Source organism: Odocoileus virginianus, chromosome 17, assembly GCF_023699985.2.
Source record: "Odocoileus virginianus isolate 20LAN1187 ecotype Illinois chromosome 17, Ovbor_1.2, whole genome shotgun sequence".
Taxonomy (NCBI): domain Eukaryota; kingdom Metazoa; phylum Chordata; class Mammalia; order Artiodactyla; family Cervidae; genus Odocoileus; species Odocoileus virginianus.
This window is the reverse complement of record NC_069690.1, coordinates 2410775-2433165: the sequence shown is the minus strand read 5'-3', so window position 1 is coordinate 2433165 and position 22391 is coordinate 2410775.

Here is a 22391-nt window from a genome sequence, read left to right as displayed (position 1 = left end):
GAGGTGCTCCTATGTTGGGTGCATATATATTTATATTTGTTATATCTTCTTCTTGGATTGATCCTTTGATTATTATGCAGTGTCCTTCTCTATCTCTTTTCAAGGCCTTTATTTCAAAGTCTATTTTACCTGATATGTGTATTACAACTCTTGATCTTTTTTTTTTTTTGCCTCAATTTTATGAAATATCTTTTTTCCAGCCCTTCACTTTCAGTCTGTATGTGTCCTTTGGTTTGAGGTGGGTTTCTTGTAGACAGCACATATAGGGGTCTTGTTTTTGTATCTTTTCAGCCAGTCTTTGTCTTTTTGTTGAGACATTCAACCCATTTACATTTAAGGTAATTATTGATTAGTATGATCCCATTGTCATTTTCTTTGTTGTTTTGGTTTCAAGTTTATAAACCTTTTCTGTGTTTCCTGTCTAGTAAAGATCCTTTAGCATTTGTTGAAGAGCTGGTTTGGTGGTGCTGAATTCTCTTAGCTTTTGCTTGTCTATAAAGCTTTATATTTCTCTTTCATAGCTGAATCAGATCCTTGCGGGTTATAGTAATCTGTGTTGTAGATTTTACTCTTTCATCATTTTAAGTTTGTCATGCCATTCCTTTCTGACTTGAAGAGTTTCTATTGAAAGATCAGCTGTTATCCTTATAGGGATCACCTTGTGTGTTATTTGTTGTGTTTCCCTTGCTGCTTTTAATATTTTTTCTTTGTGTTTGATTGCCATTAGTTTGATTAATATGTGTCTTGGGGTGTTTCACCTTGGGTTTGTCCTGTTTGGGACTGGATTTCTTGAACTTGGGTGGCTAATTCCTTCCCCATTTTAGGAAAGTTTTCAACTATTATCTCTTCAAGTATTTTCTCATGCCCTTTCTTTTAGTCTTCTTATTCTGGGACTCCTATGATTCGAGTGTTGGTGTATTTAACATTGTCCCAGAGGTCTCTGAGGTTGTTCTCTTTTCTTTTAATTATTTTTCCTTTTTTCCTCTCTGCTTCATTTATTTCCACCATTATATTTTCCACCTCACTTATCCTATCTTCTGCCTCAATTATTCCACAGTTTGTTCCCTCCAGAGTGCTTTTGATATCAGTTATTTCACTATTCATTATTTATTGACTCCTTTATTTCTTCTAGGCCCTTGTTAAATATTGTTTGTATCTTCTCAATCCTTCTCTCTGGTCTATTTATCTGTAACTCCATTTTGTTATCAAGATTTTGGATCATCTTTACTATCATTATTCTGAAATATTTTTAAGGTAGACTCCCTATCTCTTCCTCTTTTGTTTGGTTTGGTGGGTGTTTATCATGCTCCTTTACCTGCTGAATATTTCTCTGCCTTTTCATTTTGTTTAGATTGCTGTGTTTGGGGTGCCCTTTCTGTAGGCTGGAAGTTCATGGTTCCTCTTTATTGTGGAGCCTGCTCCCTGTGGGTGGAGTTGGACTAGTTGCTTGTCAAGGTTTCCTGGTTAGGGCAGCTTGCATATATGTTCTGGTGGGTGGAGATGGATCTCTTTTCTCCGGAATGCAATGGAGTGTCCAGTAGTGTGTTTTGGGGTGTCTCTGTGTTTGGCATGGCTTTAGACTGCCTGTCTTTTAATTCTCAGGTCTGTGTTCCTGCTTTTCTGGAGAATTAGTATGGTAAGCCTTGCACTGGAACTTACTGGCTCTTTGGTGGGACTAGGTTTCAGTGTAGATATGGAGATTTTGGGGTGAGTTCTTGCCTATTAATGTTTCCCAGAATCAGGAGTTCTCTGATGTTCTCAAGTTTTGGAGTTAAGCCTCCTGCCTCTGGCTTTCACTTTTATTCTTACAGTAGCCTCGTCTTATCCATCCATAGAGTACAGATGCTAAAACATTTAGGTTAATGGTGAAATAATTCTCCACAGCAAGTGACACCCATAGAGGTTCACAGAGTTACACGGAAAAGAGAAGAGAAGAGGGAGGATGGAGACAGAGGCGGCCAGGAGGAGAAGATGGGGGGTCAAAAGGAGAGAGAACAATCTGGCCAGTAGTCAATTTCCTAAGTATTCTCCACAGCCCATAAACCACAGAGAGATTCACAGAGTTAAGTAGAGGTGAGAAGGGGAATGAAGGAGATAGAGGTTACCTGGAGGAGAAAAGGGAGAGTCAAAAGGTGAGAAAGCCTTCAACACAGTAATCAACCTAATTGAAAATGGATACTGAAGTTTCAATTTTTAATGGCACAAAATTGATAACAATTACCAACAACCAAAGATTAAAAATCTAGGGTAGAGGTTAGAATCTCAAAAGTAAAATTTTTTTAAAAAAGCAAAACAAAATCAATAATAAAAATTAGTAGACATGTATGAAGCTAGCTTTAAAAATAGGATTCTTCTACAAGGTAATAGTAGATTATATAATGAAAATAAAAGGAGTAATAAAGAAATTAAATTAAAAATAATAATAAGTGGTATTAATAAACACATATCTAGGAATTTCTCTGGAGCTAATGTGGGCTTTTGGGGCCCGTTCATTTTCAGATAGTTACTTTTTCATCCTTGTACTTGTTCACAAGTTCTATAGCTCCCTCCAATTCTTCAGTTCAGTTCAGTCGCTCAGTTGTGTCCCTCCCTGTCCATCACCAACTCCTGGAGTTCTCCCAAATTCATGTCAATTGAGTCAGTGAAGCCATCCAACCATCTTATCCTCTATCATCCCCTTATCCTCTCACCTTCAGTCTTTCCCAGCATCAGGGTCTTTTCAAATGAGCCAGCTCTTTCTTCAGGTGTCCAAAGTATTGGAGTTACAGCTTCAACACCAATCCTTCCAATGAAAAGCCTAGACTGATCTCCTTGCAGGTCAAGGGACTCTCAAGAGTCTTCTCCAACATTACAGTTCAAAAGCATTGATTCTTCGGCACTGTTTTCTTTATAGTCCAACTTTCACAACTACAATGATCACTGGAAAAACCATAGCTTTAATTAGATGGAACTTTGTTGACAAAGTAATGTCTCTGCTTTTTAATTTTGTTGTCTATCTTGGTCATAACTTTCCTTCCAAGGAGTAAGAGTCTTTGAATTTTATAGCTGCAATCACCACCCACAGTTATTTTGGAATCCCCAAAAGTAAAGTCAGCTGCTGTTTCCACTGTTTCCCCATCTATTTGCCATGAAGTGATGGGACTAGATGCCATGATCTTAATTTATGAATGCTGAGCTTTAAGCCAACTTTTTCACTATCATCTTTTACTTTCTTCAAGAGGCTCTTTAGTTCTTCTTCACTTTCTGCCATAAGGTGGTGTCATCTGTATATCTGATGTTATTGATATTTCTCCTGGCAATCTTGATTCCAGCTTGTACTTCTTCCAGCCCAGCGTTTCTCATGACCTACTCTGCATATAAGTTAAACAAGAAGGGCGACAATACACAGCCTTGACATAATCCTTATCCTATTTGGAACAAGTCTGTTGTTCTACGCCCAGTTATAGCTGTTGCTTCTTGACCTGCATACAGGTTTCTCAAGAGGCAGATCAGGTAGTTTGGTATTACCCTCTCTTTCAGAATTCTCCACAGTTTATTGTGACCCACACAATCAAAGACATTGGCATAGTCAATAAAGCAGAAATAGATGTTTTTCTGGAACTCTCTTGCTTTTTCTTTGATCCAGAGGATGTTGGCAATTTGATCTCTGTTCCTTTGCCTTTTCTAAAACCAGCTTGAACATCTGGAAGTTCACAGTTCACATATTGCTGAAGCCTGTCTTGGATAATTTTGATAATTACTATCATGTGAGATGAGTGCAATTGTACGGTAGTTTGGGCATTCTTTGGCATTGCCTTTCTTTGGAATTGGAATGAAAACTGACCTTTTCCAGTCCTGTGGCCACTGCTGAGTTTTCTAAATTTTCTGGCATATTGAGTGCAGCACTTTCACAGCATCATCTTTTAGTGAAATAGCTCAAGTGGAATTCTATCACCTCCACTAGTTTCGTTCATAGTGATGCTTTCTAAGGCCCACTTGCTTTCACATTCCAGGATGTCTCGCTCTCGGTGAGTGATCACACTGCCATGATTATCTGCATCGTGAGGATTTTTTTTTTTTTAACAATTCTTCTGTGTATTCTTGCCACCTCTTCTTAATATCTTCTGCTTCTGTTAGGACCTTACAATTTTTGTCTTTTATTGAGCCCATCTTTGCATGAAATGTTCCCTTGGTATCTCTAATTTTCTTGGAGTGATCTCTAGCCTTTCCCATCCTGTTGTTTTCCTCTATTTCTTTGCATTGATCATGAGGAAGGCTTTCTTATCTCTCCTGGCTATACTTTGGAACTCTGCATCCAGATGCTTATATGTTTCCTTTTCCTCTTTGCTTTTTGCTTCTCTTCTTTTCACACCTACTGGTAAGGCATCCTCAGACAGCCATTTTGCCTTTTTGCATTTCCCCCCCCCCCCTTGGGGATTGTCTTGATCCCTTTCTCCTGTACAGTGTTGCAAATCTCCATCCATAGTTTATCAGGCACTCTGTGTATCAGATCTAGCCCCTTAAATCTATTTCTCACTTTCACTGCATAATCAGAAGGGATTTGATTTAGGTCATACCTGAATGGTCTAGTGGTTTTCCCCACTTTCTTAAATTTTAGTCTGAATTTCACAATAAGGAGTTCATGATCTGAGTCACAGTCAGCTCCTGGTCTTTTTTTGCTGACTGTATAGAGCTTCTCCATCTTTGCCTGCAAAGAATATAATCAAACTGATTTTTGTGTTGGCCATTTGGTGGTGTCCATGTGTAGAGTCTTCACTTGTGTTGCTGGAAGAGGGTGTTTGCTATGACCACTGCATTCACTTGGCAAAACTCTATCAGCCTTTGCCCTCCTTCATTCTGTAGTCTACGGCCAAATTGCCTGTTACTCCAGCTATTTCTTGACTTCGTACTTTTGCATTCCAATTCGTACTTTTGCATTCCAGTCCCCTATAATGAGAAGGACATCTTTTTTGGGTGTTCTTTCTAAATGGTCTTGTAGGTCTTCATAGAACCGTTCAACTTCAGCTTCTTCAGTGTTACTGAACAGGGCATAGACTTGTATTTAATATTTTGCCTTGGAAACGAACAGAGATCGTTCTGTCTTTTTTGAGATTGCATCCAAATACTTTATTTTGGACTCTTTTTTTTTTTTTTTTTTATGATGGCTACTCCATTAAGGGAATCCTGCCCACAATAGTTATCTATGTTAAATTCATCCATTCCAGTCCGTTTTAGTTCACTGATTCCTCCAATGTTGACATTCACTTTTGTTGTCTGCTGTTTGACCACTTCCAATTTTCCAACACTTAGTTAATGTTAACTCCAGAGTTTTAGTCTGTTTCACCTGTTACTTCCAGTGTGGTTCACCCATCTTTGTTCATTTTGGCTTCCTCTGTTTGCAGTTCTCTTCATGTATAATTTCTACCTTGACACAAGGGAGTAAAGGTGGTCACTTATTTAGGCTCAGCTGTTCAATTTTGTTGTGTGGAGAGAGGTATATTGCAAGCAAATAACGCTGGTCCATGTGGGGAGTGCTGACAGTGTATGGACTACACTGGGTTTGCTACAACTCAAGGTGGCATGTGCTTCCCAGGTCTCCACTGCTCAGACTCCAGGGTGCTTTGTGAGGGCACTGTCTATAACAGGACCTGCATTTCTTGCACTTCCCAGGTCTACCTTGCTCAGGTTCTTGGGTATTCTGCAAGGGCACAGACTCGTGTGGGCATGTGCTTTGTGCCCTGCTTAGGTCTGAGCAGGTTAGGTGACCAGGTACTTGTAAGAGGATAACAGGCAGGAAGGCCAGGGGTCTCCAAACAGAGGGAATAGGCTGCAAGTGCCAGACATTTTTATCTCTCTTAAGTAGCAGGGGGAAACAAACCAGTGATACTTTTTTTCTTCTCTATACAAATTTAAAAGGAGGTTTCTCTTAAAATGCTGTTTTGCCATGACACCTGGTTTCATCTGAATCTAGCTATTCTCAAACCTTGAGTTAACCAATACATTTCTTTTTCTTATGGAAATGTTTGTCTTAAGCTATGTTAATGTGCTATGCATTTACCCTAGACTCTAAGTTCTGCCAAATGGCCTAAACTACTTACTCAGATATTGTTCCCTAATCTATGTAAATGAAACTATTTGTGTGGGAATCTGTCCTTCTACAAGATTCGAATCAATCATTTTATGACTGGGAATGAATTATCTGGTGCCATTCTAAATTTTAAGACATTCCTTTCCTTTCATTAACAGATTGCAGGTGACTGTATAACATCCAGCTGAAGATTAGCAGCGGGGTACTCTTTCTGCCCCCTCCTGACGCCTATGTCAGAAGCTTTCTCTATCTCCTTTATACTTTAATAAAACTTTATTACACAAAAGCTCTGAGTGATCCAGCCGCGCCTCTGGCCCCGGATTGAATTCGTCTCCTCCTGAGGCCAAGAATCCTGGCGTCTTATCGTTCAGCAACAACCTTTTACTTGGTGAATGCACTGTCCCAGGTGGGCTGTTTGTCATATTCACCTCCCAGGTCATGGCACTGTTTCCTGGGTGCACCCTGAGAGCATTGTCTCAGATGTGTCACTTATCTCTTCTGGGGAGCTGCTCTCAGGCTGTGACCCTCTTGCTTTTCCTCCTGGTTATGTTGCCCTCTGAGATTCCCAAACTCCCCACAGACACACCTGTGAGAGGGTTTCCTACTGTGTGGACACTTCTCTTCTTCACGACTCCATCCCCAGGATAGGTCTCTCTTCCTAACTCTTTGTCTCTCTTTTTTGTCTTTTATATTTTATCCTACCTCCTTTCCAAGAGAATGGGCTGCCTATCTGAGTGCCTGGTGTCCTCTGCCAAGGTTCAGAAGTTGTTTGGTGGAAGTTTCTCAGTATTCAAGTGATCTTTCAATGAATTTCTGGGGGAGAAAGTTGTCTCCCTGTCCTATTCCTCTGTCACCTTGGGGCCACCCCTATTGTGTCCCATTGTTACAGTCCAGTATTATCATGTGCTGGGCACCTAAGAGTGTATATTTCAAAATGAAACAAAAATCTAATATGAAGTGGGTAATTTATGGAGTTGTGGAGCTAAGAAGAATAGGGATAAGGCTATAATTACTATTATTTTTTTAAATATTTTGGTAGACAGATCTGGTCACTCAAGGTGGAAATAATTGCCTTGGAAAATGCAAATTCTTGAACACTTTCTTTGCTGGTCCTTGTGTAATGAGTCAAAATCTGATATTTCAGAGTGCAACCGTATGTAAGAATCACCAATTTAGGTGATTCTTAATGCCTACATGGATATTTATTTTATTCTCTTCATTCCTCTAGGAATCTTGTTTAAGTTTATATGAAGGGGTGTCTGAAAATGTCAATCAATATCTATTTATAACCTAAATCTCTGTGCTTGCATAGCAAAACATTTTCAACTTTAAACATGCTAAGGTGTGCATGGGTTTCTGTGTATATTTACAGCTACATTGGTATTATTTTGAGGAAGGAAGACCAGGATATAGGACAGCAGAATAATTCTCCAACCCTTATTCCTGGACATAGGTCAGAAAACTATTTTATAAAACAACAACAGCAACAACAGCAAAAGAGTAATTTGTGACTTCTAAGAGTAAGCAATTGTACCCAGAGGAGGAAGCAACTTTCCAAATAGTGTCACAGAAAGGGGTAAGGTAGAAAAAGTCTAAGTCCTGGCTTCCCTGGTGGCTTAGATGATAAAGAGTCCACCCACAATGGAGAATACCTGGGTTCAATCTCTGGCTCAGGAAGTTCGTTTGGAGGAAGAAATGACAACCCATGTCAGTATTCTTGCCTGGAGAATCCCATGCAAAGTGGATCCTGGCATGCTAGAGTCCATGGTGTTGCAAAGGGTCAGATACAACTGAATGATGAAGCATGTAGATGATAGTAAAAGTATTTGATAAAGAGAATTCTAGATATATCAAAATGGGTATCAAAGAAAATTTTCAAGAGACTTCAGTGATTGGAAATGGGGCCCTTGGGTCATACAAATATATCTTTAAAAAATAAGCCTGATATTAATGATAATCCTATCTATTATCAGCATAACATGTCATCTGTGTGATATATCAGAAGGTAAATCTATATTTTATTTGTTGATTACTTGGGACTACACACACACAGACACAGACACACAGACACACACACATACTTGACTTTAAAGCTGAAAAAAAATCTAGCAAAGCATTTTAATATGCATTTTGTTCTAAACATAGTGAAGTAGAAAAAGTATAAAATGAGACACAGTAGATGTCATGTAAAAATCAATGAATATGGAATTAGAAAATAAAGAAATATGTATTTATTCTTAGATTTGCTTATCTGTGTGTATGAAACTTATTTACTTAATGTTTTCAAATTACAATTAAAAATGGATCCTTATATGAAATTAAAAAGAATAACAAATTGCCAAAGCAATCCTTAGGAAAAACCTCAAAGATGTAGGCATGATATGTCCTCTCAGGCTTTAAACAATACTGCAAAGCTAAGGTAATCAAAACAGCACTATACTGGAACATAAACAGAAGTAGATCAAAGAAACAGAATGGAGATCCTGTACACATACAATCAATTATTTTTGACAAAGTGAAAGTCACTCAGTCATGTCCGACTCTTTGTGACCCCACGGACTATACAGTCCATGGGATTCTCCAGGCCAAAATACTGGAGTGGGCACCCTTTCTCTTCTTCAGGGGATCATCCCAACCTAAGGATTGAACCCAGGTCTCCCACATTGCAGGCTTATTCTTTACCAGCTGAGCCACAGGGAAGCCTGAGAATAGAGAAGTGGGTAGCCTATACCTTCTCCAGCAGATCTTCCTGACCCAGGAATTGAAACAGGGTCTCCTGTACTGCACGTGGACTCTTTACCAAATATAGCAACCCACTCCAGTGGAAAATCTTTCCACTCTTGCCTGGAAAATCTTTTGACTCTTAACAACTATGGCAACCCACTCCAGTGGAAAATATTTTCCACTCTTACTTGGAAAATCCCATGGATGGAGGAGCGTGGTAGGCTACAGTCCATGGGGTCGCAAAGAGTCAGACACGACTGAGTGACTTCACTTTCTTTCTTTCTTTACCAACTGAGCTATCAGGGAATTTCTTTGACAAAGGAGACAAGAATATACAATGCAGGAAAAACTATCCCTAAGCAAGTGTTATTGAGAAAACTTGGCATGTAAATCATTGAAATTAGAACACTCACTCATACCATACATAAAAGTAAACTAAAAATATTTTAAAGACCTGACTATAAGACATAACACCAGAAAACACCTAGAAGACAAGATAAGAGGAAACACTATTCAAAATAAATTGTATCAGTGTTTCTTGGATCAGTTTCCCAAGGCAAAGTGAAATATATATATATATATATATATTATATATATTTTAATATATAATATAAAATAATTATATATATTTATATATAATTAATAATTATATATATAATATTATATATTATATATAATATAAAATAATTATATATATTTATATATAATTAATAATTATATATTATATATAATATAAAATATATATATATATAAAATAAACAAATGGGAACTGTTTTTGTTTCCTAGTTCAGTCATGTCTGACAATTGTGACCCATGGACTGCAGCATATCAGGCTCACCTGTCCTTCATCATATCCTGGCATTTGCTCAAACTCATTGAGTCAATGACGTCCTCCAACCATTTAATCCTCTATCATCCCCTTCTCCTCTTGCTGATAGGCTATGGTGAGCAGTGTTGAATTCTTGATCTCCATAAAAGATTTAGATTCAGGACCAGAGCCCAGGATTGATCACTCCAGAGCTTACGTGCAGCAGAGTTTTGTTGAAGTATGAAAAGGGACAGAGAAAGCTTCTGACATAGACATCAGAAGAGGGACAGAGAGTCCCCCCACTCACTAGTCATAAGACATAACACCAGAAAACACCTAGAAAACAAGATAAGAGGAAACACTATTCAGCATAAATTGTATCAATGTTTCTTGGATCGGTTTCCCAAGGCAAAGTGAAATATATATATAATAAAAACGGAGTTATATACTCTTTAAAATTCAGTTCAGTTCATCTCAATCACTCAGCCATGTCCAACTCTTCACGACTCCATGGACAACACCAGGCCAGGGTTCTCTGTCCATCACAAAACATCCAGAGCTTAGTCAAGCTCATGTCCATAGAGTCAGTGATGACATTCAACCGTCTCATTCTCTGTCATACACTTCTCCTCCTGCCTTAGATCTTTCCCAGCAAAAGGGTCTTTTTGAATGAATCAGTTCTTCGCATCAGGTGGCCAAAATATTGGAGTTTCAGCTTCAGCATCAGTCCTTCCAATGAATATTCAGGTCTGATTTCCTTTAGGATGGATTGGATGGATCTCCTTGCAGTCCAAGGGACTCTAAAGCATCTTCTCCAACACCACATTTCAAAAGCATCAATTATTCAGCGCTCAGTTCTGTTTATAGTCCAAGATTCACATCCATTCATAACTACTGGGAAAAACCATAGCTTTGACTAGACAGACCTTAGTCATCAAAGTCATGTCTGCTTTTTAATATGCTGCCTAGGTTGACCATAGATTTTCTTCCATGGAGCAAGCACCTTTTAATTTCATGGCTGCAGTCACCATCTACAGTGATTTTTATTATTTATTTATTTATTTAGAGCCCCCCAAAATAAAGCCTCTCACAGTTTTCATTCAGTTCAGTACAGTTCAATCACTCATTCGTGTCTGACTCTTTGAGACCCCATCAATAGCAACACGCCAGGCCTCCCTGTCCATCACCAACTCCCAGAGTTTATTCAAACACATGTCCATAGAGTTGATGATGCCATCAGCCATCTCATCCTCTGCCACCCCCTTTTTCTCCTGCCCCCAATCCCTCCCAGTATCAGGGTCTTTTCAAATGAATCAAGACTTTGCATGAGGTGGCCAAAGTATCGGAGTGTCAGATTCAGCATCAATCCTTCCAATGAACACCCAGGACTGATCTCCTTTAGGATGAACTGGTTGGATCTCCTTGCAGTCCAAGGGACTCTCAAGAGTCTTCTCCAACACCATAGTTCAAAAGCATCAATTTTTCAGGGCTCAGCTTTCTTCACAGTCCAACTCTCACATCCATACATGACCACTGGAAAAACCATAGCCTTGATCAGACAGACCTTTGTTGGCAAAGTAATGTCTCTGCTTTTTAATATGCTATCTAGGTTGGTCATAACTTTCCTTCCAAGGAGTAAGTGTCTTTTAATTTAATGGCTGCAATCACCATCCGCAGTGATTTTGGAGCCCAAATTAATAAAGTTTAACACTGTTTCCACTGTCTCCCCATCAATTTCCCATGAAGTGATGGGACCAGATGCCATGATCTTTGTTTTCTGAATGTTGAGTTTTAAGCCAACTTTTTCACTCTGCTCTTTCACTTTCATCAAGAGACTCTTTAGTTCCTCTTCACTTTCTGCCATAAGGGTGGTGTCATTTGCATAGCTGAGGTCATTGATATTTTTCCTGGCAATCTTGATTCCAGCTTTTGCTTCATCTAGTCCAGAGTTTCTCATGATGTACTCTGAAAATATGTTAAATACGCAGAGTGACAATATATAGCCTTAACATACTCCTTTCCTGACTTGGAACCCGTCTGTTGTTCCATGTCCAGTTATAACTATTTTTTTCCTGACCTGCATATAGGTTTCCCAAGAGGCAGGTCTGGTGGTCTGGTATTCTCATCTCTTTCAGAATTTTTCACCGTTTATTGTGATCCACACAGTCCAAAGCTTCAGCATAGTCAATAAAGCAGATATAGATGATTTTCTGGAATTCTCTGGCTTTTTTGATGATCCAGTGGATGTTGGCAATTTGATCTCTGGTTCTTCTGCCTTTTCTAAAACCAGCTTGAACATCTGGAAGTTCACGATTCATGCATTGCTGAAGCTTGACTTGGAGAATTTTGAGCATTACTTTACTAGCGTATGAGATGAGTGCAACTGGATGGTAGTTTGAACATTCTTTGGCATTGCCTTTCTTTGGAATTGGAATGAAAACAGACCTTTTCCAGTCCTGTGGCCACTGCTGATTTTCCAAGTTTGCTGGCATATTGAGTGTAGCACTTTCACAGCATCGTCTTTCAGGATTTGAAATAGTTCAACTGGAATTCCATCACCTCCACTATTTTCATTCATAGTGATGCTTTCTAAGGCCAATTTTCTTTCACATTCCAGGATGCCTGGCTCTAGGTAAGTGATCACACCATCGTGATTATCTGGGTAGTGAAGATCTTTTTTGTACAGTTCTTCTGTGTATTCTTGCCACCTCTTCTTAAGATATTCTGCTTCTGTTAGGTCCATACCATTTCTTTCCTTTATTAAGCCCATCTTTTCATGAAATGTCCCCTTAGTATCTCTAATTTTCTTGAAGAGATCTCTGGTCTTTCCTTCCTCTATTTCTTTGTATTGATCACTGAGGAAGGCTTTCTTATCTCTCCTTGTTATTCTTTGGAACTCTGCATTCAATTGGGAATATCTTCCCTCTTCATCTTTGCTTTTTGCTTCTCTTCTTTTCACAGCTGTTTGTAAGGCCTCCTCAAACAGCCATTTTGCTTTTTTTCATTTCTTTTCCATGGGGATGGTCTTGATTCCTGTCTCCTGTACAATGTCATGAACCTCCACGCATAGTTCATCAGGCACTCTGTCTATCAGATCTAGTCCCTTAAATCTATTTCTTTCTTCCACTGTATAATCATAAGGGATTTGGTTTAGGTCATACATGAATGGTCTAGTGTGTTTCCCTACTTTCTTCAATTTAAGTCTGAATTTGGGATAACTGTGACCTCCTTCAAAAGTACTTATGCCAGCACGTGCAAACTCCCAGTACTGCTGCTGCTAGTGCCCCTGACCTCACAGCATGCCTCTGGCCACCCATGCCTCCACAGACTTGCAAACACTCACAGGCAAGTCTGGCTCAGTCTCTTGTCTGGTCAGTATTCCTTTCTCCTGGGTCCTGGTGCACACAAGGTTTTGTTTGTGCCCCTCAAGAATCTCTGTTTCCCTAGTCCTAATCAAATGGGACCTAACCAAACATACAAACTTTTGCACAGCAAGGAAATGATGCCTGTATGCTAAGTTGCTTCAGTTGTGTCCAATTCTTTGTGACCCTATGGACTCCAGGCGGCCAGGTTGCTCTGTCCATTGCATTTTCCAGGTAAGAATACTGGAGTGGATTGCCATGCCTTCCTCCAGGGGATCTTCCCAACCCAGGGGCTGAACGCATGTCTCCTGCATTGTCAGGCAGATTCTTCACCACTAGCACCACCTGGGAAGGCCGAAAAGGAAACAATAAACAAAGTAAAAAGACAGCCTATCCAAATGATATAACTGACAAGCAGTTAATTTCCAAAAGATACAAACAAGTCATAAAATTCAATACAACAAAGAAAAAAAAAACATAACAAGACAAAACAATTCAATCAAAAACTGAACAAAAGTGATGAATATACATTTCTCCAAAGAAGACATGCAGATGTCCAGTAAGTACATGAAATGCTAAACATTGCTAATCATTAGGGATATGCAAATGAAATTACATGGAGGTATCAACTCACAACAGTCAGAATGACTTTCATCAAAAAGTTTACAAATAGTGAATACTAGAGAAGATATGGAGAAGAGTGTATTCACCTACACTGTTGGTGGGAAGGTGAGTTGGTGTAGTTCCCATGGAGAGTAGTATGGAGGTTCCTCACAAAGCTTAAAATACAACTATCATATGATTCAGCAATCCCATTCATGAGCATATACCCTGAAAAGCCAGATAGTCTAAGTTGGATGTATCATGAATCCCAATTCTTATAGCAGCACCATTCACAATAACTAAGGCATGGAATAGCAATCTAAGTGTCCATCAACAACTGAATGAATAAAGAATATGTGATATAAATATGTGTGTGCCAAGTTGCTTCAGTCATGTCTGACTGTGACCCTGTGGACTGTAGCCCTCCAATCTCCTCTGTCCATGTGTTTCTCCAGGGAATGATACCCTCCAGGCACTCCTTCAGGGGATCCTCCTGACCTAAGGATCAAACCTATATCTCTTTCGTCTCCTGCATTGGCAAGCAGGTTCTTTATCATTAGCACAATGCCTATATATGTGTGTGTGCATGTTTGTGTGCATGCATGCTCAGTGTGTCCGACTTTTTGTGACCCTATGGACTGCAGCTCTCAAGGCTCCTCTGTCCATGGCATTCTCCAGGCAAGAATACTGGAGTGGGTTGCCATGCCCTCCAGAGGGTCGCAATGAAATATGTTTGTTGTTGTTGTTCAGTTGCCCAATTGTGTCCAACTCTGTGATCCCCCATTGATTGAAGCATGCCAGGCCGCCTTGCCCCTTCCCATCCTCCGGAATTCACCCAAATCATGTTCATTGCATCAGTGATGCCATCCAGCCGTCTCATACTCTGACACTCTCTTCTTGTGCCCTGTCTTTCCCAGCATCAGGGACTTCTCCAATGAGTCATCTGTGTGCATCAGATGATCAAAATACTGTGTCATCGGCTTCAGCATCAGTCCTTCCAGTGAATATTCAGGGTTGAACTCCCTTAAGATTGACTGATTTGATCTCTTTGCTGTCCGAGGGCCTTTCCGGAGTCCTCTCCAGCAACACAGTCTGAAGACATCAATTCCTTGGTATGCTGCCTTCTTTATGATCCAGCTCTCACAACCATACTCTGTTGTTAAAAAAAGAAAAGAAAAAGAATGGAATGGAATATTACCATTTCTAACAACATGATTGAATCTAGAAAATAGCCTATTAAGTGAAGTGAGTCAGATAGAGAAAAGCAAATATTATATTTATCTCACTTAAATGTGTAATCTAAAAATAAACAATATGAACATACATACAAAACAAAAACAGGCTTATAGACATAGCAAACAAACTTATGGTTACCTAAAAAGAAAGGGGTAGGAGAAGAGATAACTTAGGAATATTAGATTAACATACACACTATATATGAAATAGATAATCAACAAGTGACAGTGAAAGTCGCTCAGTCGTGTCTGACTCTTTGCAATCCCATGGACTATCCAGTCCATGGAATTCTCCAGGCCAGAATACTGGAGTGGGTAACCTTTCCCTTCACTCCAGGGGATAGTCCCATCCCAGAGATCAAGCCCAGGTCTCCTACATTGCAGGCGGATACTTTACCAGCTAAGTCACAGGGGAAGCCCAGGAATGTTGGAGTGGGTAGCTTACCCCTTCTCCAGTGGGCCTTCGAGACCTAAGGATCAAAGAGGGGTCTCCTGCATAGCAGGTGGATTCTTTACCACCTGAGCTATGACGGAAGCCCAAGCAACAGGAAGTCTCTGTAAAACGCAGGGCAAATTATTTAATATCTAGTGAAAAAACAAACAAACAAACAAACAAAAACTTCCAGATGTTCAAGCTGGCTTTAGAAAAGGCAGAGGAACCAGAGATCAAATTGCCAACATCCACTGGATCATTGAAAAAGCAAGAGAGTTTCAGAAAAACATCTATTTCTGCTTTATTCACTACACCAAAGCCTTTGATGGTGTGGAACACAAGAAACTGTGGAAAATTCTGAAAAAGATGAGAATATCAGACCACCTGACCTGTCTCTTGAGAAATCTATTTACAGTCAGGAAGCAAGAGCTAGAACTGGACGTGGAACAACAGACTGGTTCCAAGTCAGGAAAGGAGCATGCCAAGGCTGTTCATTGTCACCCTGCTTATTTAACTTATTTGCAGAGTATATCATGAGAAACGCTGGGCTGGAAGAAGCATATGCTGGAATCAAGATTGCTGGGAGAATTATCAATAATCTCAGATAGGCAGATGACATCACCCTTATGGCAGAGAGTGAAGAAGAACTAAAGAGCCTCTGATGAAAGTGAGAGGAGAGTGAAACAGTTGGCTTAAAACTCAACGTCCAGAAAACTAAGATCATGGCATCCAGTCCCATCACCTTGTGGCAAATAGATGGGGAAACAGTGTCAGACTTTATTTTTTGGGCTCCAAAGTCACTGCAGATGATGATTGCAGCCATGAAATTAAAAGATACTTACTCCTTAAAAGGAAAATTATGACCAACCTAGACAGCACGTCAAAAAGGAGATACATCACTTTGTCAACAAAGGTCCATCTAGTCAAGGCTATGGTTTTTCCAGTGGTCATGTTTGGATTTGGGAGTCAGACTGTGAAGAAAGCTGAGTGCTGAAGAATTGATGCTTTTGAACTGTGGTGTTGGAGAAGTCTCTTGAGAGTCCCTTGGATTGCAAGGAGATCCAACCAGTCCATCCTACAGGAGATCAGTCCTGAGTGTTCAGTGTTCACTGATGAAGCTGAAACTCCAATACTTTGGCCACCTGCTGTGAAGAACTGACTGATTGGAAAAGACCCAGATGCTGGGAGTGATTGGGGGCAGGAGGAGAAGGGGATGACAGAGGATGCAATGGTTGCATGGCATCACCGACTCCATGGATATGAGTTAGTGTCAACTCCAGGGGTTGTTGATGGACAGGGAGGCCTGGTGTGCTGCAGTTCATGAGGTCACAAAGAGTGGAACACCACTGAGTGACTGAACAGAACTGAACTGAATAATCTATAATAAAACATCTGAAAAAGAAATATGTGCTGTGTGTTTTTACTTTCTCATTCATGTCTGATTCTTTGTGTCCTCATTGACTGTAGCCAATTGAGGTTCTGTCCATGGAGGTTCTCTAGGCAAGAACGCTGGAGTGGGTTGCCATGCCTATATATATATATATATGTATATGCACATGTGAATCTCTTTTCTATTTACATGAAATTACCTCAATATTTTATATAAACTATACTATACTGCAATTAAAAACAGAAATTATGAATGTCAATGCCAAGTGTTAGCAAGGGTGTAAGGCAACTAAAAATTTCATATATTTTATCAATTTACACTTATGTGACTGCACAATGGTTCAGTTACTTTGTAAATCTTTGTCAGTTCTTTATAAATTAGTTAGACATATACTTACCATATAACACAAGAATACTACTCCTAAGTATGTAAAAAATATGATAGAACATATCTATAAAACATTTATTCACAAATATTTTAGTACTTTATTCATAATAGCCTCAAATAGGGAGTGATATTCAAGACAATTTATTGCTGAATGGATAAACAAATTGTAATATACAACTTGTTCAGTCCCCAGGTCATTTCCCACTCTTCGCAACCACATGGACTGCAGCGCTCCAGGCTTCCCTGTACCTCACCATCTCCCAGAGTTTGCCCTAGATTGTGTCCATTGAATTGGTACTACCATCCAGCCAACTCATCCTCTGTCACCCAGTTCTCCTTCTGCCTTCAATCTTTCCCAACATCAGGGCCTTTTCCAATAATTCGGTTTTGCATCAGGTGGTCAGAGTATCAGAGTTTCAGCTTTAGTATCAGTCCTTCCAAAGAGTATTCAGGGTTGATTTCCCTTAGAATAGACTGGTTTAATATTCTTGCTTTTCTAGTGATGATTAAGAATGCTCTCCAGCACCACAGTTTGAAAGCATCAATTTCTTGGTGCTCCCACCTTCTTTATTGTCCAGTTCTAACATCCATACGTGACTACTGAAAAGAACATAGCCTTCATTATATGAACCTTTGTTGGCAAAATGATGTCTTAATTTGTCAAGAAGCAAGTGTTTGCTAATTTTATGGCTGCAGTCACCATCCACTGTTATTGTAGAACCCAAGAAAAGGAAATCTGAATAGTGGCATACTCCTTAGTAATAAAAAGAGCCAACTACTGATACATGCAGCAACATAAGTTCAGTTCAGTTCAGTCGCTCAGTCATATCTGACTCTTTGCCACCCCATGAACTGCAGCACACCAGGCCTCCCTGTCCATCACCAGCTCCCAGAGCCTACCTAAACTCATGTCCACTGAGTTGGTGATTCAGTCTAACCATCTCATCCTCTGTCATCCCCTTCGCCTCCTGCCCCCAATCCCTCCCAGCATTGGGGTCTTTTCCAGTGAGTCAGCTCTGCACATCAGGTGGCCAAAGTATTGGAGTTTCGGCTTCAACATCAGTCCTTCCAATGAACACCCAGGACTGACCTCCTTTAGGATGGACTGGTTGGATCTCCTTGCAGTCGAAGGGACTCTCAAGAGTCTTCTCCAGCACCACAGTTCAAAAGCACCAATTCTTCAGCACTCAGCTTTCTTTATAGTCCAAATATCACATCCATACATGACTACTGGAAAAACCATAGCCTTGACTAGAAAGATCTTCATTGACAAAGTAATGTCTCTGCTTTTTAATGTGCTGTCTAGGTTGGTCATAACTTTACTTCCAAGGAGTAAGTGTCTTTAAATTCAGGCTGAAATCACCATCTGCAGTGATTTTGGAGCCCCCCTAAAAAAAGTCAGTCACTGTTTTCACTGTTTCCCCATCTATTTGCCATGAAGCGATGGGACTGGATGCCATGATTTTAGTTTTCTGAACGTTGAGTTTTAAGCCAAGATTTTCACTCTCCTCTTTCACTTTGATCAAGAGACTCTTTGTTTTCTTCACTTTCTGTGATAAGGGTGGTGTCATCTGCATATCTGAGGTTATTGATAATTCTCCCGGCAATCTTGATTCCAGCTTGTGCTTCATCCACCCCAGCCTTTCTCATGATGTACTCTACAAATAAGTTGACATACTCCTTTCCTGACTTGGAACCCGTTTGTTGTTCCATGTCCTGTTCTAACTGTTGCTTCCTGACCTGCATACAGGTTTCTCAACAGGCAGGTCAGGTGGTCTTGTATTCTCATCTCTTTAAGAATTTTCCACAGTTTATTGTGATCTACACAGTCAAAGACTGGCATAGTCAATAAAGCAGAAATAGATGTTTTTCTGGAACTCTTTGCTTTTTTGATGATCCAGCAGATGTTGACAATTTGATCTCTGGTTCCTCTGCCTTTTCTAAAACCAGCTTGAACATCTGGAATTTCACTGTTGACATGAACATCGTAAGTTCAGCAACACAAAATAGTTGAAGAACTTGATGAGCAAAATAAGCCAGATGTTAAAACGTATTTATTGTATGATTCAACCAAATTACATGACTTGTAGAAATGAAAAACTTAACAAATGATAAAAGAAAGCCAGTCATGTTTATTTGCTCAGGGGCAAAGAAAATTTGTCTGGAAAATGACATCAGATAATTCTGTAGGTGTCAAGATTTATGCACTTTTTTAGGGGTGTTTACATGGGTATATACATTTGTCAAAACTCAGTAAACTGTATATTTTAAATGAATGCAATTGTGTCTCAATAAAGTTCATTTTCTCTTGTTATCTTATATTGGCATAAGTATAATAGAAATTCAGAACTGTAAGTAAAAAGTATCAACTAGAATTTAAAGAGATAGTTAATTGGTTGATTTCAATCCTAGATAAATTAAGAAAAGCCAAACTCAAATTTTTCTGGGTTGCCGTTTTTTGTGTGTATGCATTCACTCCAACATTATTGTATTAAAAATCCATTTAATAAACATGTGTTAATATTTTTTTTAATTTAATTCACCACAGTTAATTTTTAAAGATGATATTGCTGTGCTTTCAAGGGTGTCTAGGATAAAGACACACTTTTTTCTCTCTCTTGACTATCTTTTGGTTACCTCCTTCCTTCACACATATATTGTATATCATTTATAATGAAGTGAATCACTTAGGAGATGAGAGTCATTTATATACTATGTCTAATTAAAGTTTTCCTTAGTTGAGTATGATGCCAGGGGGAAAAATATATGTGTACTTTGACAGGCTTTAATAAAGTAGATTTAGTCCACATGAAACATGAAGGAGTTAATGCTAACATGACTTTTGTAGTAAAGTTATTACCTTTAAATTCAAGCTAGTGTAATATATTCTGTTAGTGTTATGTGAAGACTTAGTGTTCAGACTAGAAGACCGTCTATATGTCATTTGAAAAATATAACAACATAGTTATAGATGACAAAATTTTATAAATAAGTTTTCAAATTAAACAATCCTTTACAGAATAGGAGACACCCAAGCAATACACAATTACTTGGAATAATTTGCTAGCTGTGGAAAGCTTTCTGATAAGACTGCTGAGTACAAGTGATTTATGGTTAGTTGCCTTTTCCAAATTTTGCCTCCTCAGGATGGTACTTGCTCAGTTCTTTCCTGTTGAACTGTACTATAAAATAGAAGAAACAGGATATATAAGATAATGAGGCTTAACTGAAGCCAAGGTGCCCAACATAACATTTCTAGTATTGAGACAGTTAACTTAGGCAGATTGATAAACAGTCCAAGCGTAAGGCCCCTTTAAGGAGGAGGTAAGCTTTCTTGTTTTTTCACATTCTTTTGCCTCAGACAAGTAGGCTTATAGGCAGCAATATCTCTTGTTCAAGGAAGTGCCTTTTTTTGAATTTTGCATGTATGTTATGGGAGAAGTTCTGGGTAAAAACTTCCACAGACTTGATCTCTGTGTTAACCTGTTCCTTCTGGCTTATCTCATGCTGACGTCATCCCAGAATGTATGTTATAGGAAAGCGTCTGAGCAAAATTCTCACAGCATTGTGGTATTTTTTATCTATTCTCAGCAGCTAGTTGAGAAGCACCCGCTTAAACTAGTGAGGCGGGTACTCTCCTGCTCCCTCCCAGTGCCTCTTGCTGGAAGCTTTCTCTATCGCTGTTGCTTTAATAAAATCTACACCAAGCTCTGAGTGACTGAGACTATCTCTGGTCCCAAAGTTAAATTTGCTCCTTCAGAGACCACAAATCTGGTGGTGCCATTCACTGTTCACTCTAAGCTATCAGTATGGGATATGCTAATCACTCCTTTCTTTAAATAGAACACTGCAAGATGGAATGCCTCCCCAGAGCAGCCATTATCTAGTACAAATGAGCTTGGAGATTTTCCTGGAATGATGAGTAATGTAGTGTCAGAAAATCATTATTTATGCTACTCAATTATTAAATGTATATAATAATTAATATTAGAATATGACTACCACAACTTCTGTTTAGTCTAAGGTACCAAAATAAACATGAATTATTCCAGTGTAAAGATGTAGATATCATGTGAAATTGAATCATGGTTATCATTTTGTAATGCTTACCTTGCACCGATATGTTGCCTACATTAACTCATTTAATTCTCACAAGAGTTCTGTAAAATAGTTACTATTTTTATCCCTTCTGCAGACAAGGCCTCTGGGCGAATGTGAAGTTAAGTAGCATAAACCAATGCAACACAAATACGATGTTGCAGAGATTTCAGTTTTTATACATGTAATACCATCCTAGGACCTACCCTTTTGACTATTACATTGTAATGGCTTTCTATCATGAACATCATTTGAAAAGGTAGAAGTGGAGATACAGTAGCATTCTAGGGCTGCTTTCTAGGATTATCTTCATGAAAACAAAGATGTCAGTGAAATATTCACAAAAAGAAGAGCTTTTTACAATGGATGAGGCTAAGAAGAAAATCAGACTTCTGATACCACAGACAATTTTACTTTTTTTTTTTTTTTTGGATCCTGTGACCTTTGGTGATTTTATAATAAATTGTAAAATGGTGGCATGAAATTGAGAATGTGTACTTGTTCACAGATGATATTAAAACCATAAATAATGTTAAATTATGCCTTTTAGTCTACAAATAGTCCAACAGCATGAAAGTATATCTAATTTTCTATAGATGGATTGACAGTTGTGCTGTCAGCCTGTTGGGGAAGTAAGGATTTTCAACATTCCTTTCAGTTTGTTTTTTAATATGTGTATAAGATTGAGGTGGTTATAGTAGAAATAATGATGTAAGTATAATAAAGTTTACAGTGTAACTATAATAACAATAGAAAGGCAATCAAGACATCAAAATGGTAATAAACAATCTTGCAAAGATATTACAATGAGTTTTATTTGTTTGTTAATTTTTAAAATCTGGGGGAGTATGGTTTTATGTTTCTTGTGTTAATTATGTATTTTCCTATAAATGAGTCCAGGCTCTCACTTCTCACCATATGACAACCCAATGAATCAAGAGACAAATTGTTGGGGCAGTGAATAGTGACCCTATTTAGAAAACTGGTAGACTGAGAAGATGGTGTCCTAACGAACCATCTGGCTTGGAGTTTGATGTTAGTTTTATTTCTAGGATAAATATGGGAGATGAGGAGGTAAAGTAAAAAGGCAAGAAGCTGTGGCAAATATTTCCTGGTTTTGGCTAGACTCCGGAGGGAGTGTGTTCACTTCTTTTCAGTGGTCCTGGTAAATATATTTCCTGTGAGCTAAACAAAGATATTTTAGATTAACACTCAGACATGGGAGATGGGCTTCCTAGGTATGGACTTTATGTATTTTTTAAGCTATAAGCAACATCTTTTTAG